At 34.8% G+C, this 12277-nt stretch overlaps 1 non-coding gene across 1 annotated transcript; it reads left to right on the top strand.

Annotated features, from left to right (window-relative positions):
• The first annotated feature begins 2268 nt into the window (after positions 1–2268).
• LOC132668124 (small nucleolar RNA SNORA72) lies at positions 2269–2400 on the top strand. Its single transcript, XR_009605483.1, has one exon. It is a non-coding gene; the product is annotated as a small nucleolar RNA SNORA72 (small nucleolar RNA).
• Positions 2401–12277: the final 9877 nt, after the last annotated feature.

The raw sequence follows: 12277 nt of genomic DNA, 5'->3' as shown, positions 1-12277 counted from the left end.
TTTGCATAAATTAATTTTCATTCAAAATTCAATAAAAGGGAGAAGAAATCATATGACTAATTTGGCCTTCAGTACAGAAGTTGGAAGTGGTATGCCTGAAGGAGTCTAGAAGGACATCCTATCAATCAATCCACAATTGTTTATTGAATATTCTCCACCACTACCATTGTGCCACATGCTTAGAATCTCAACCACAGAGTTATCAATTGGGGTTAAATCATGACCAGAAAACGCGTATAAAAGTGAATAAGTATAACTATGAACATATATCACTTGGATGCCAGTAACTCCTTGGTGACTACCATTACAGTAGCATAATATAACGCAGAGCCCCAAGGGGATAGAATGAAACGTAAATTATGACTCATTCTGGAGAAGTCACATCAATGGAGTGAAGCTCTGAAGGACCAAAGATGCACCAGACCTGTGGGGCTTAGTTCCAGAAGATAACATCATTGTATGGTACTGGATACTAAGAAAGTGAAATAAAGGAGAGTGTTAAGAAAGAATATTAGGGCCACTCATCAAGCTTACCTACAGCTAGTGAGTGCTTTTTGTCCTCCACTTGTCTATGTAAGTTGATGACCTTTTACAAGGAAAATGCATTCTGGCATTTAAAGCTAAGACCTCACATGTAGAAAAGAGTCCCTCCCCATACAATATTGGAAAAAATCACAGAGGTCTATTACATAAAACTGGCATCATTATACATAATTAGAGCTCTTGTTCAAAGAGAATTACAAAGGGACAAGCACAGATTTTTCTGGTATCTCTCTCATTGGCAGAGTGCTCATCTTGTAACAAAGCATGTCCTCCATCCTGTGGTATGATAAGTGTTTAACTGGTTCTCCAAGGGGTGAAAAAAGTTTATTACAAAATGTACTACCTTAAGAACATTTAGCTCCCAATTTACAAATAGTGATAAAATATGTAATAACCATCACTATAAATTCCATACCAATGACTTTAGTGTGACTTGTTGTTTCTTATAAAATCTATTATCAGTTTTTCTTTTCATCCTATGCCCAACAATAGTGCCACAAAGGTAAACTATGTTTAAATGCTTGATTATGTTCTTATTCCAAAAAGAAATATCTCCTGTTATTGACAAACAAGTGGAGTTCTGACATAAATGTTAGTTGATATTTTCTTTTACATTATAGAGTGAGTCTAAAGTGAAATAACAAAACGTTTGTCAGACTTCATTCAGTTTTCACTGACATGAGCAATTTCTTTGCTGAATCAGATAGTAGTTTCAAATACTAGACAAATATTTTCTCCATTTTTTGAGCTATTCACAATGTAACAGCTACAGACACATTTTTAAATTTAATCTGCATTATTAACATTTTTCTCCATTTTTTAAAAGTCCAGACAATGAACAAAACAACAATTGTAGCATTTGTCATTTTCATGGTGTAAATACTTCCATCGTGGTTGGTTCTGGACTACCAATGCAGGACAGGGAAAAGCAGGTAACATGACAGTATTTCCACCATACAGACACCACGGATGTAAATAATATCAAAAGCATAGATAATAGTAAACCACTGTAAAATAAGTAGGAAGTGACAAGTCCAGGACTTACTACCTTTGTTTTTAACATAATGTTCAATTACAAGTTTATGTAAATTAATTTTTGATAATCACTATTTAACAAAAAGCAAAATTGCTGTAAATTTAACAATGGGCTCTTTCGAACCTGTGTGAACTGGCTTCACGATGTCACTGCCTCTATCCATCCTAACTACCAGAACAGTATGCCTCCCTTCTTACTCTTCCTAGATACGTTTCTTCAGTTGCAGAATTGTTTTGGAAATTCCCTACTACTACCTCTTGGTTTTTACAAATTATTTCCTGAACTGGAATGACATCTGAGAGATAAGTAATGGAGGTGAGGGAAGGTGGGTCAATGAACCATTAAAGAGCAACTATGAGACAATGCAAACAGCTGTGGTGTGACGAGTCAGGAACCCTGGGCCCGAGATCCAGCCCTGATATCTGCCTTTTCAATTTGGAGCTTCAGACTTCTTGTCTGTAAAGTACAGTTCCTAACCACTCACCTCACTTGTATTTTGTGACAAATACATAGGAAAATATTTGTGAAAGTGTATTATAATTAAAATTTATGATACAAAACAAATCATTTTATAATATGCTATTCTTTCAAATGAGTTTAATCTTTTAGAACTTTTTCTTAGAAATGCCTACAAATAACATATCATATTATGCTTTCAACTTATGAATTTTTAATTAATTGATAAAATACTGCAAATATTCTTGCTGTTCTGATTTTGTAACCATCAGGGCAAGATCAACATTTGCTATATTAAGACCATGCATGTGTCTCCAGACCTCGTTCTTTTCCTAGGTCTGGTTTTATAAGTGCTGGAGATAAAACCAAGTCTGATTTATACGATGCATTTTTTTGATAGAGTGAGAGAGACAGCGTAAGCAGAGGAAAGAGGGGGAGAGGAGAGAGCGGGGGGAGAGAATGCTAAGCATTATGAGCATGGTGCTCAAACCCATGACCCTGGGATCATGACCTGAGCCGAAATCAAGAGTCTGATGCTCAACCGATTGAGCCACCCAGGGGCTTTTATATGATGCATCTTACATGGGAAGTGTCTATGGCTCTAAGTATCTTTGATCAACCTCAAGAACACAGTTAGTGTAATAATTTTTGAAGATAACCATGGTTAGTTTGATGATTACCAGTTTTCATTTACTGAATTGTAAAATGATTGTGTTTTATTTTCTAAGTGATTTTAAATATCATGAGAAGCATGCCAGAACAGACTGATGAAGAGTAAGTTGTGCAAAATTTTTCTCCAATAAAACGGGCCAGGGGTGCCTGGGTGGCTCAGGTGGTTAATTAAGTGTCAGACTCTTGGTTTTGGCTCAGGTCATGATCTGACAGTCATGAGATCGAGTCCCACATGCGACTCTGCTGGGCATGGAACCTAGTTGAGATTCTCTCTCTTTCTCTTCCTCTGCCCCTCTCCCACTTGCATGCTCAAGCTTTTCTCTCTCTCACTCTCTCTCTAAAAGCAAACAAACAAACAAAAACCTGGCCAGAGAACTTTTAAAAACACTGTATTCATTTTAGTTATTCTCTTTACGTCTTTTGTTTCAACACACTTTTCTGAAGATAGGCTTAGAGAGGATGAGCCAGCTAGATGTGGTGGCAAGACTTTCATATAGTAAGAACTATACATACAAGTTTCCATGTTCCTGTTTTCGTAAAGGGAGGGCACTAAGTTCCTTTCCTGTAGTAGGCTTTTAAGAGGATTAATTTTCATAATTCCAGTCTCAGGACATTGTTAACATTTGATATCTTATAATGTTTCAGAGGAAGCAAGGTTCAATACCCAAAATTTAACCAGAATTACAATATATAGTCCAGTTTAAATCTACCAAATATGAGTAGCAAAGAGGATTAAACGAAGTATGTTTCTCCCACCCAAACTTTTGTCAAAGGCTGAGAAAAGTTCTACTGAACTCTGATGAAGAAGGATCTTTCCTAAAGGTGTGCAGAGGTTGGGGTAGAAAAATGTACTTGGACAACTTCAGAATAATCCCAGGTCTTCAATAAATTGCCCATAGTGTGTTTTATATACTTTTTGTCCTAAAAGATACACAATGAAGTATGTTCAGTGTTGACAATTTTGGGAAACTGCATACTACACCTCTCAAGTATGTAGCATAAAATCCTTTTCCCACATCAGTTAATATGCTTTGGAAAATTCAGCAGAATGAATCTGGGAAAAATACTGATTTAGATACATCTTGATTTACAGACGTGAAGGGGGCTAGTTGCGTGTATACTGCACAGCCTGTTCTGGGCTCTAAGCAAGGCTGCAGGAATGTCAGAAATCACAACATCTTTTTGACTTTCGCATCAATCAATCCACATAGGCAGCCTTCAATATGCTAACCAAGTATTTAATGAACCTGGAGTCAGAAAACTCTCTTAACAGCTATATAACAAGCATGGGTGGGTCAAATCCCCACTTTCACAGGTGAGGGAACTGGCTTGTTTCAAGCTAACATTAGTAATTTTAGTTTGCGTCTGAAGTTAATCTAAGGTTGTGGCTATAATTTGGAAGTGTAGCTGTAACAAACCAGAGTTTTCTTGTTAGTTGCTCAGTTATCCAATGTTTAGAATTTCTTTTTTTGATACAGGAAATTGGTTGTATTTTAGATCTTGATTGCTACTTCATTACAATTGACAATTTATGATTAAAGACATTTTCTGGTTTAGAAAAAATCTTGTATGTATTACAAAACAAGCAGATTTGGTTATGAGCATTTTCCATTATAGAAGATACCAAATACATCCAAGAGAGCTTGAAGGCAGGAATGACATTCAAGAAATCAGGATTTCACATCCAACTCATTAAAAAAAAACTTATGACACAATTTTTGATTTCTCTGAGCCTCATTTTGCTTATCTTTCAACTGCAATGATTGAGGAATATAATATGATGTTCTTTCTAAAACTAAATTTGCCGACTATTTCCTTATAATTTTCCTAGAGGGTCCCTATAAGTATTGACTCATTTAAGTGGTTAGTTATAAAATATTACTATCATTTCTGGATTTTATATTCCTAACTCACAATAGGCCTTTACATAGGCACATACTTTGAAATAGGTCCTTTCCTTATGCAGAAACAGTCCACAGCTCTTTTGTTATTATAGCTATGCAGTGGTGATTACTTTGCTTTTAGCGGCTGGGGTATATAGAAGGGATATGAAAGTTGACAGAAAATTATATGAAAAGCCACCTACTCCAGATAAAAAATGAAACATCTCTGAAGGTATAAGGCAATGAAACACAAAATCTGATTTATTTAGCTATACCTTGGTGTTTTACCCTTAAGAACATACCAATTCCATGAAGATCTACAGAATGTTTGAAAATACTTCCTTTTTGTTTTCCCTTCTTTCTTTTAATACCTAACTCCAAGTCCTCCTGTTTGTAAGAGTTTCTTCCTCACCCCTAACTGATCCTCCGACCTGCCTCTTCCTCTGTATAGTTCTGCCCCCTAGACATACAGCTCTACAATCCACACTTCCTAGCCCATCTCAAGACATATGCTTCTAATTCAAGCAAAAGGAAAACTAAAACAAACAAAAATACAACTTTCAACAGAAATAAGAATCATTTTACATGCAAGTGAGTGTGGTAACTTCCTGGCTCCTACAGGGTCAGGTACAGACGTGAAAATCCCACCTGAGTGACTCCTTAGATGATATGAGCCCTTCCTAGAACTTATTTATTACACAGTAAAGAAGAGTAGGATGTTCTTTCTGTAAGCCTCTACCACTGACAGTGTAGCATTTTTAGATTAAGCCATGGGAAATCTAGCATGATTTACAAATACAACAGCCCAAGAATAACAGCCTTTCTGCCATCCGTGATTGGCACTGCTATTATAGACTCTATTATAATCTTATCTCGATGTCCAACAAAGCTATTCATTCAGCAACTAAGCTCACGTCAAAGACAACACAGAGGCTCCTTATTTGCAGAAAAATGTTTTTCAAAAACACAGTCTCATTGCTCAGACAGAACCAAGTGTGTACATGACATGGTGCAAGGTGCTTATGATAGAAGGTGGCAGGCAGGAAATGAAGTTGAAACAGAAATACCAGCTGAGAAGGTGTTTAATCTTTGAGGTGTGAGGTATTACATTCTAGCACTCTCTGATATCAGGCATGAAGGGAAAAAGTAGCTAAAACATATGGGGGAAAATACACTTAAGTCCCTTTGATGTCTGTGTCGGCAAAGCACTTCAGCTTTCACATCCAGTCTTTAATAAAACAGCTGAAGTTCCTGGTTTGTAAATAAAGGAAGCTAAGAGATTGCTGAGTAGAGTCTGTTGTACACATAAAAATGAAACCTCACTTCAACCTGAAGTGAGGTTTATGCCTGAAACTACTCATCTCAATATTCATGCACACATATACGTATACACACCTCTTAGAACTATCTTATACCTCCATTCCTGCTTTTCATAGGCCTGTAATTTTAAATTAATTTTCATCATGGGAAACTAATGAATTCCTACAAATGCATATATTCAAAATTTTGAGGAAAGTTGGATACCCCTCTTTTCCCACAAGGCAGAAACTAAAGGCCAAAAGCACTGTGGTGATAAGGCCAAATCCAGGTGACTCTCCACATGGAATGATCAATAAAACATGTAACTGACTTTTCAGCAGGAGTAAGGGGCAGATACAATAGCAGCAAACAAAAAAGGAGATTTTGCCAGTGATGCAGAGCCTCCAAATCCATAAAAGCAGCAAAGACCTCTTAGAGACTAAACATGAGGCAGATAAATTTTAACACCAAGAGAATCCAAACCACACCCACACTGGTCTTCCCAGTGGATTATGCTGATGATCCATATAGCACAGATTTGCAGAGAGCAATTCCTTCTCCAACTCCACCCTCACCAATGATGCACGTGTGAGTTTCCACACTTCTCTGGACCTACTACTGACACCATCTCCTACCAAGAGCTAATGGGTGAAACTTAGAAAGCATACAAAGAAATTTGTGCTCCTTAAGCAGGTCTATTCCATTCACCCAAGACAGTTGCATAGAATTCCAGAAACTAAGAATCAGCACTGAAATCTGAGATGGTCTGAATACACTTCTACCCAAAAAAGAATCCTCTCAATTGCCCTTCAGTCTGTGGTGATGTCTCTGCTTTAGTATCTTCCAGATGCATGCATTCTCAACAGACATACAGATATGATGATGGTTCAAATTTGGGCCACTATAAATTTTAATGAAATCTATCTCATCTTGAGTTGTGATCTGGTCCCCTGTGGTTTTTACCAACAGATTCTGCCAGGTCCTTGGAAGAGAGAAATAAGAGGTATTTTGTAAGAGATCATTGGTTAATTATTTTAGCTTTTTGTTCTAGAAACTTTTTAACATTGACATTGAGTTTATCAACACCCAGTCTTTAAAACTTTTACAATTTTAGAAAAATGTCAGTCTCTTCATGTGGTGCCTCCAAGTTAATCATGATTTTTTTAAATACTACTGATGGAAATTCTCCAACTGTGTTATAAACTCCTTCAATAAATGATAGGGTAATTTATTAAACTTAAAATGATTTCGTTTAAATGAGATTAGTGTCAGGGGCGCCTGGATGGCTCAGTCGGTTAAGCGTCCGACTTCGACTCTGGTCACGATCTCACGGTCGGTGAGTTCGAGCCCCGCATCGGGCTCTGGGCTGATGGCTCGGAGCCTGGAGCCTGCTTCTGATTCTGTGTCTCCCTCTCTCTCTGCCCCTCCCCCGTTCATGCTCTCTGTCTCAAAAACAAATAAACGTTAAAAAAAATAAATAAATGAGATCAGTGTCTTTTATTGTTTCATAATGTATTTCAGACTTTACTTTTCCAATTGGAAAACTGATTTTATTGATCTTGAATATGGAAGAAAAATAGCTGAGTAGAGCTCTTAGTAGTACATCATCTAGGAAACCATGGGCTGATCTCGTCCTTGTCCAGCTCACTCCCTGTCCTCAATAACACTCTGTCACAATTCTCTACTATTCTAGCCTTTTACCTGCGCTCATATTCTTCCAGACCTTAGCCACTTATTTACACACATGTGGCATTCTATATTTTGGGAACTTTACCATCTGGATTCATAACAGCATAGTCTGTGAAATGCATTGATTTTTTTGTTGGTATCCCCTTTATTTTTTTCCCTAGGAATAATAAGCGATATTACCATCAGATTTTCACATTTTTCACTTCAAAAGTACATCAGTTTATGATGTGCATGTCTCTTTTTTTCCCCCATTTTTGGAACCCAGCTTCTGTCAAATCTAGAGGTATGTTTGACAGGGACTCATACTTCTTCATTTCTCTTTTATGCATCCTACAACATTTTCACCCAAGATTCCAATCATTTACAGAATTCAACTCCAAAACTGCTTGATTCCATCCAAGCAATAAAGTCTTGGCAGGGCTCTGTGCTGTGACTACCTCTCTCAGATTTAGAATTCAGATGTGACAGGGTTTCATGAATACACATATTAACACATGTAACTGGATTAAGAAGTGAAGTCAGATTTTCCTTACAGATAGTAAATCTGATTTGGCTGATTGGTTTGACATGAGGACTGACTTTAACAAATGAGTAAAATAAACATCTTCCATATATTAGCTAATTCTATAGTTCTGAGATTGTAACAATATATTGAAAGTGTGTGAAAAGAAAGCATTTTATCAAGACTACTTATTAAATGTGTATCAAAATTAATAATAATAGCTATTGAATACATCTCAGTAAAAAATAGCCTTTTTGGTATACTTCGTATAAATTAAGAAATAAAATGACTCTAATGACAGGGTGCTAAATCTTTTTGCAAGTTAGGACCAAAATTGATGAGAACCTAATTGAATTGTCAGCTTATAGATTAATAAAAATATTTTTGATGATAGATCACTATATGAATTTTTGGCACAAAACTTGGAAGGAGTTCAAAGAATTGTTATTGCTACCCCAGAACTCTTTCCATTTTTATCTTCTTATTTATGATAATAAGTTTTTTCAGGGCTTACATATATGGAGAATATAAAAATATAAAAATAATTTATGTTGAACTTTGCCTCAATCAAATAATAACTAATATTCATTCAGGAGCAAATAAGCTATTCTTATTAAGAGATTATTTTCAGTAATATTTTATTTTTTATATTTAATAATTATTTACAAAAATCTATAATATTATGTTGTTTTGTTCAATTGGGTAGTAATAATTTTCACGAACTCAATCCAAAAGATATTTGTTAACACTTAGAACTTTATGGCCAGAAAAATAAACATAATTAAAAATTTATATAATTATTTTTGCTGTAGATAAATATGATAGGTGGCCAATAAAAGACTTTAAGCAGCATAAAATTATATTGTATTAGAGTAAAATTCACTGTAAAAATATAATGGAAATATGAGTTCAAAGAAGAAAGCAAAATCTCAATTAAGCGATACTGCTATCCCAAAACATTTGCCAACTATTAAATAAGAGCTTGTGTATTTTTAAATAAGTGTTTCTTGAATCATGATATTAAAAAATTGGAAGGGAAAATAAAGGTTGGCTATTACACTGGTCTTCATACTTATTTGGTGGCATTATCTGAAATAATTCTGAATAATTTTGTATTCCCTCAAATATTAAAGTGACTTCTACATTTTCCATCTTAAGTTGAAATGGTTACCAAAGACGTTAATTTCTGTCACAATATAAATAATAACACTTAAAACTTTCAAAAACAGTTACATTCACTTTTTAAAATATAGCCAGAGGGAATCCAAACACTATGGCAGTTTGATACGAGCATCATCCGTGTTGTCCATGTCACTGGTAAGCTTCTGCAGTATCACCTCTCCTGTTATGCTTTTCTCAATGGTTCCACTGGGCTTCTCCTATCACCTCTGTCCTTTCAAATGCTGGTGGTAACTATGCATTTGCATTTACTTTGTGCTTACATACATTATCTACTTGCTACATATCCAGCACATAGTAGGTGCTCGGTAAATGTTAGTTATTACGGTCATAATACTATCTTCCTTGATAAATAATTCAAGTACACATTATTATCAGTTTCACACATTGTTTTATACATATCAAATTTTAAGTATTTTTCCATTTTTTCAAGAGTACTGGGCAATTTGTTAGTTTTACATTTTCATTTAGACATTTTCTTTTCCTTTTCAGATTGCTACTTAAAATATATATTCAGAATCAGGATATTATCTCAATGACCATGACTTTAATACACTCTAAAATTTTCATTTTATGATTAAAACATTATCACAGAGTGATTTTTCACCTAGTTGAACTAGATAAGTACTCATTGACCAAGTTAGCCCTGGAAACTGGATAGAATTTAAGACACACTCTCTACTCTCTGGAAAATGAAAACACCATCAATGCTATTCCACACTCTGGTTGTACATTCAACCTGCCAGCCAACATATACCATTGCTTTTCCACTATCAAAGTTTATAACACTTATATTGTTTTATATAACTATTATTCTCATGTTTTATGCCTAAGTTTTAATTCTAAAGATTGAAAACCATTAATATTATTATTATGTAAATATTATTCACTATAGGACCCAGTATAGCAATTGGACAAATAACAGAAGACAAGTAATTTTATTTTGAAAGCTGTTTTCTTGAAGTATATCAAAGGCTTGTGTTCAAATGAGTTATTTATTTTAAACTCTCAGTTATTCAATTTGTTTCATTTATCTAGGGCAGATTTCTTGTTAGCTTGTTTGTTTGTTTTCTCTTGAAAGTTTAACATTTTCCTCCAACTCTCACATTTATTTTCTTGTTCACAAAAGAAATGTTTGCCTCCTTGGCCAAATAACTAAGTCATCCAGCTTCTTAATCAATAAAATATGTTGAATAGAATAATTGTTTTGAAAACAATCTTCTTAGAAAACCTGCTGCTATCTCTTCTAAAGTTGATGCACGTTTTTCATTTTGACATTTCTTTTAATAGCATTCCAAGTTTAATGTCCTATTTTTTTTTTTTATTTCTGTGCTGTCCTCTTGCTTAGTTTCCACTTACATTTTGGTGGAGTACATTCTTAAATATATGTTTTTAAATAAACTCCTCCCAAATTTGAATATTTATCCTTTGGCCTTCACACGTGATTGAGAGATTAGCTGGGGTAAAATTTCTAGGTTCAAAATAATTTTGCTCAGATTTTCAAAGCTCTATATTATTTCTTGTTTTCATTTTACTCAAATATACGTGCATCACTGATTTCCCACTTATATTTATGTATCAAATAGTAAGCTTATAATATAGGCATCAAACACTGGCTGCCCCAGCATGTTTATAGTTCTGCTATTCCAAGAGGCTTTCTCTATGAACCTAAAGACTGGCTGCTTAAAATAGTGCTTATTCTTAGACATGAAAGCCTTGAATAATTACACTATGGATATTAATCATGGTAGCCCTAATATTCAAGGGGTAATAATTCAGGAACTTAATTTGATGCTCTTGCACAATGGCCTGCAGGTGGGAAGGTAAATAAGCCAACCTCTGGAGGTGTAGATAAAAATATAGATAGCCACAGATGAAATGGAGCCAATATGATAATTGAAGTTATCTTCCTCATCCAGCAAAAATGTTTACATGCCCTAATTTTACCACTTTTCCTCTCTTGACTGAAAATTTTCTTAATTCAGGAATGAAGATAGTGGGTAGTAAACAGAAAACATAGGACCAGAAATCTCATTATCTGTGCTCTAGGCATTTCTGTTACTAATTAGCTATAAGCCTCTAAGAAAGCCATAGCCTCCTTGAATCATAACACAATGATACTTGAGGTCCTATCGATCCTAAAATTCTATAATATTATGAAAATAAATGTCCACAAAATGTCTTTCTGTTCCTGGATATGTACAACACAATCAAGCATTAAGCATATAGGAATCACATATCAACATATATAACACATTTATATACTCATTTTATTAAACAGGCACTGTATTTAGTGCTAACACCTATCTTTCTCCTCTCCAGGATGCTGTGACTGGTCTCTACATGATTTTCTTATCCCACACAACCTATTGATGAGTTTTAAAGCACACAGAAGCAGAGGAATGCTTGAATTATAGTACTATAATATGTTTAATCAACAATATGAAACTAAAACAGTTTTCTTTTTTTTTTTTTTGTAACGAAACCTCCCTTTCCATATACGGTTTTGTTTTTTTCTTCCTAACTCATTCTTACATCAGTCAGCTCAGTAAACCCACCTTTAACATCCTATTGGTTCAGTGTCTACGGTCTTAGAGATCTCTTCCTATGTTCAGTGTTTTGGCTACTGTCTAATGCTGTTGTCACATATGTCATCTTTGTTACTTTAGATCCAACCACTTCTCTTTTTCATAAAATTGCAAAGTGACCTTCACATTCTTTTCAATAAAAAAATGCCTTAATCTATGTAATTGGGCAAATATGTGTTATATATACACAATTGGGGAAAAATTACCATTCCTCTAATTTTCCATGTAATCTAGTTTTATATCTTACAATAACTAAGATTATTGAGTATATATTTATTGGTTATTTAATAAGAACACTTCTATACCACATGGTTTGTTTAACTTATTTAAATTTTTTTAATGTTTATTTATTTTTGAGGGAGAGAGACAGAGCATGAAATGGGGGGGGGGGGGCAGTCAAAGAGAGGGAGACACAGAATCTGAAGTAGGC

Source organism: Panthera onca, chromosome B2 (assembly GCF_046562875.1).
Source record: "Panthera onca isolate mPanOnc1 chromosome B2, mPanOnc1 haplotype 2, whole genome shotgun sequence".
NCBI lineage: Eukaryota > Metazoa > Chordata > Mammalia > Carnivora > Felidae > Panthera > Panthera onca.
The sequence above is the reverse complement of the archived record's forward strand: the minus strand, read 5'-3'. Positions and strand labels throughout refer to the sequence as shown.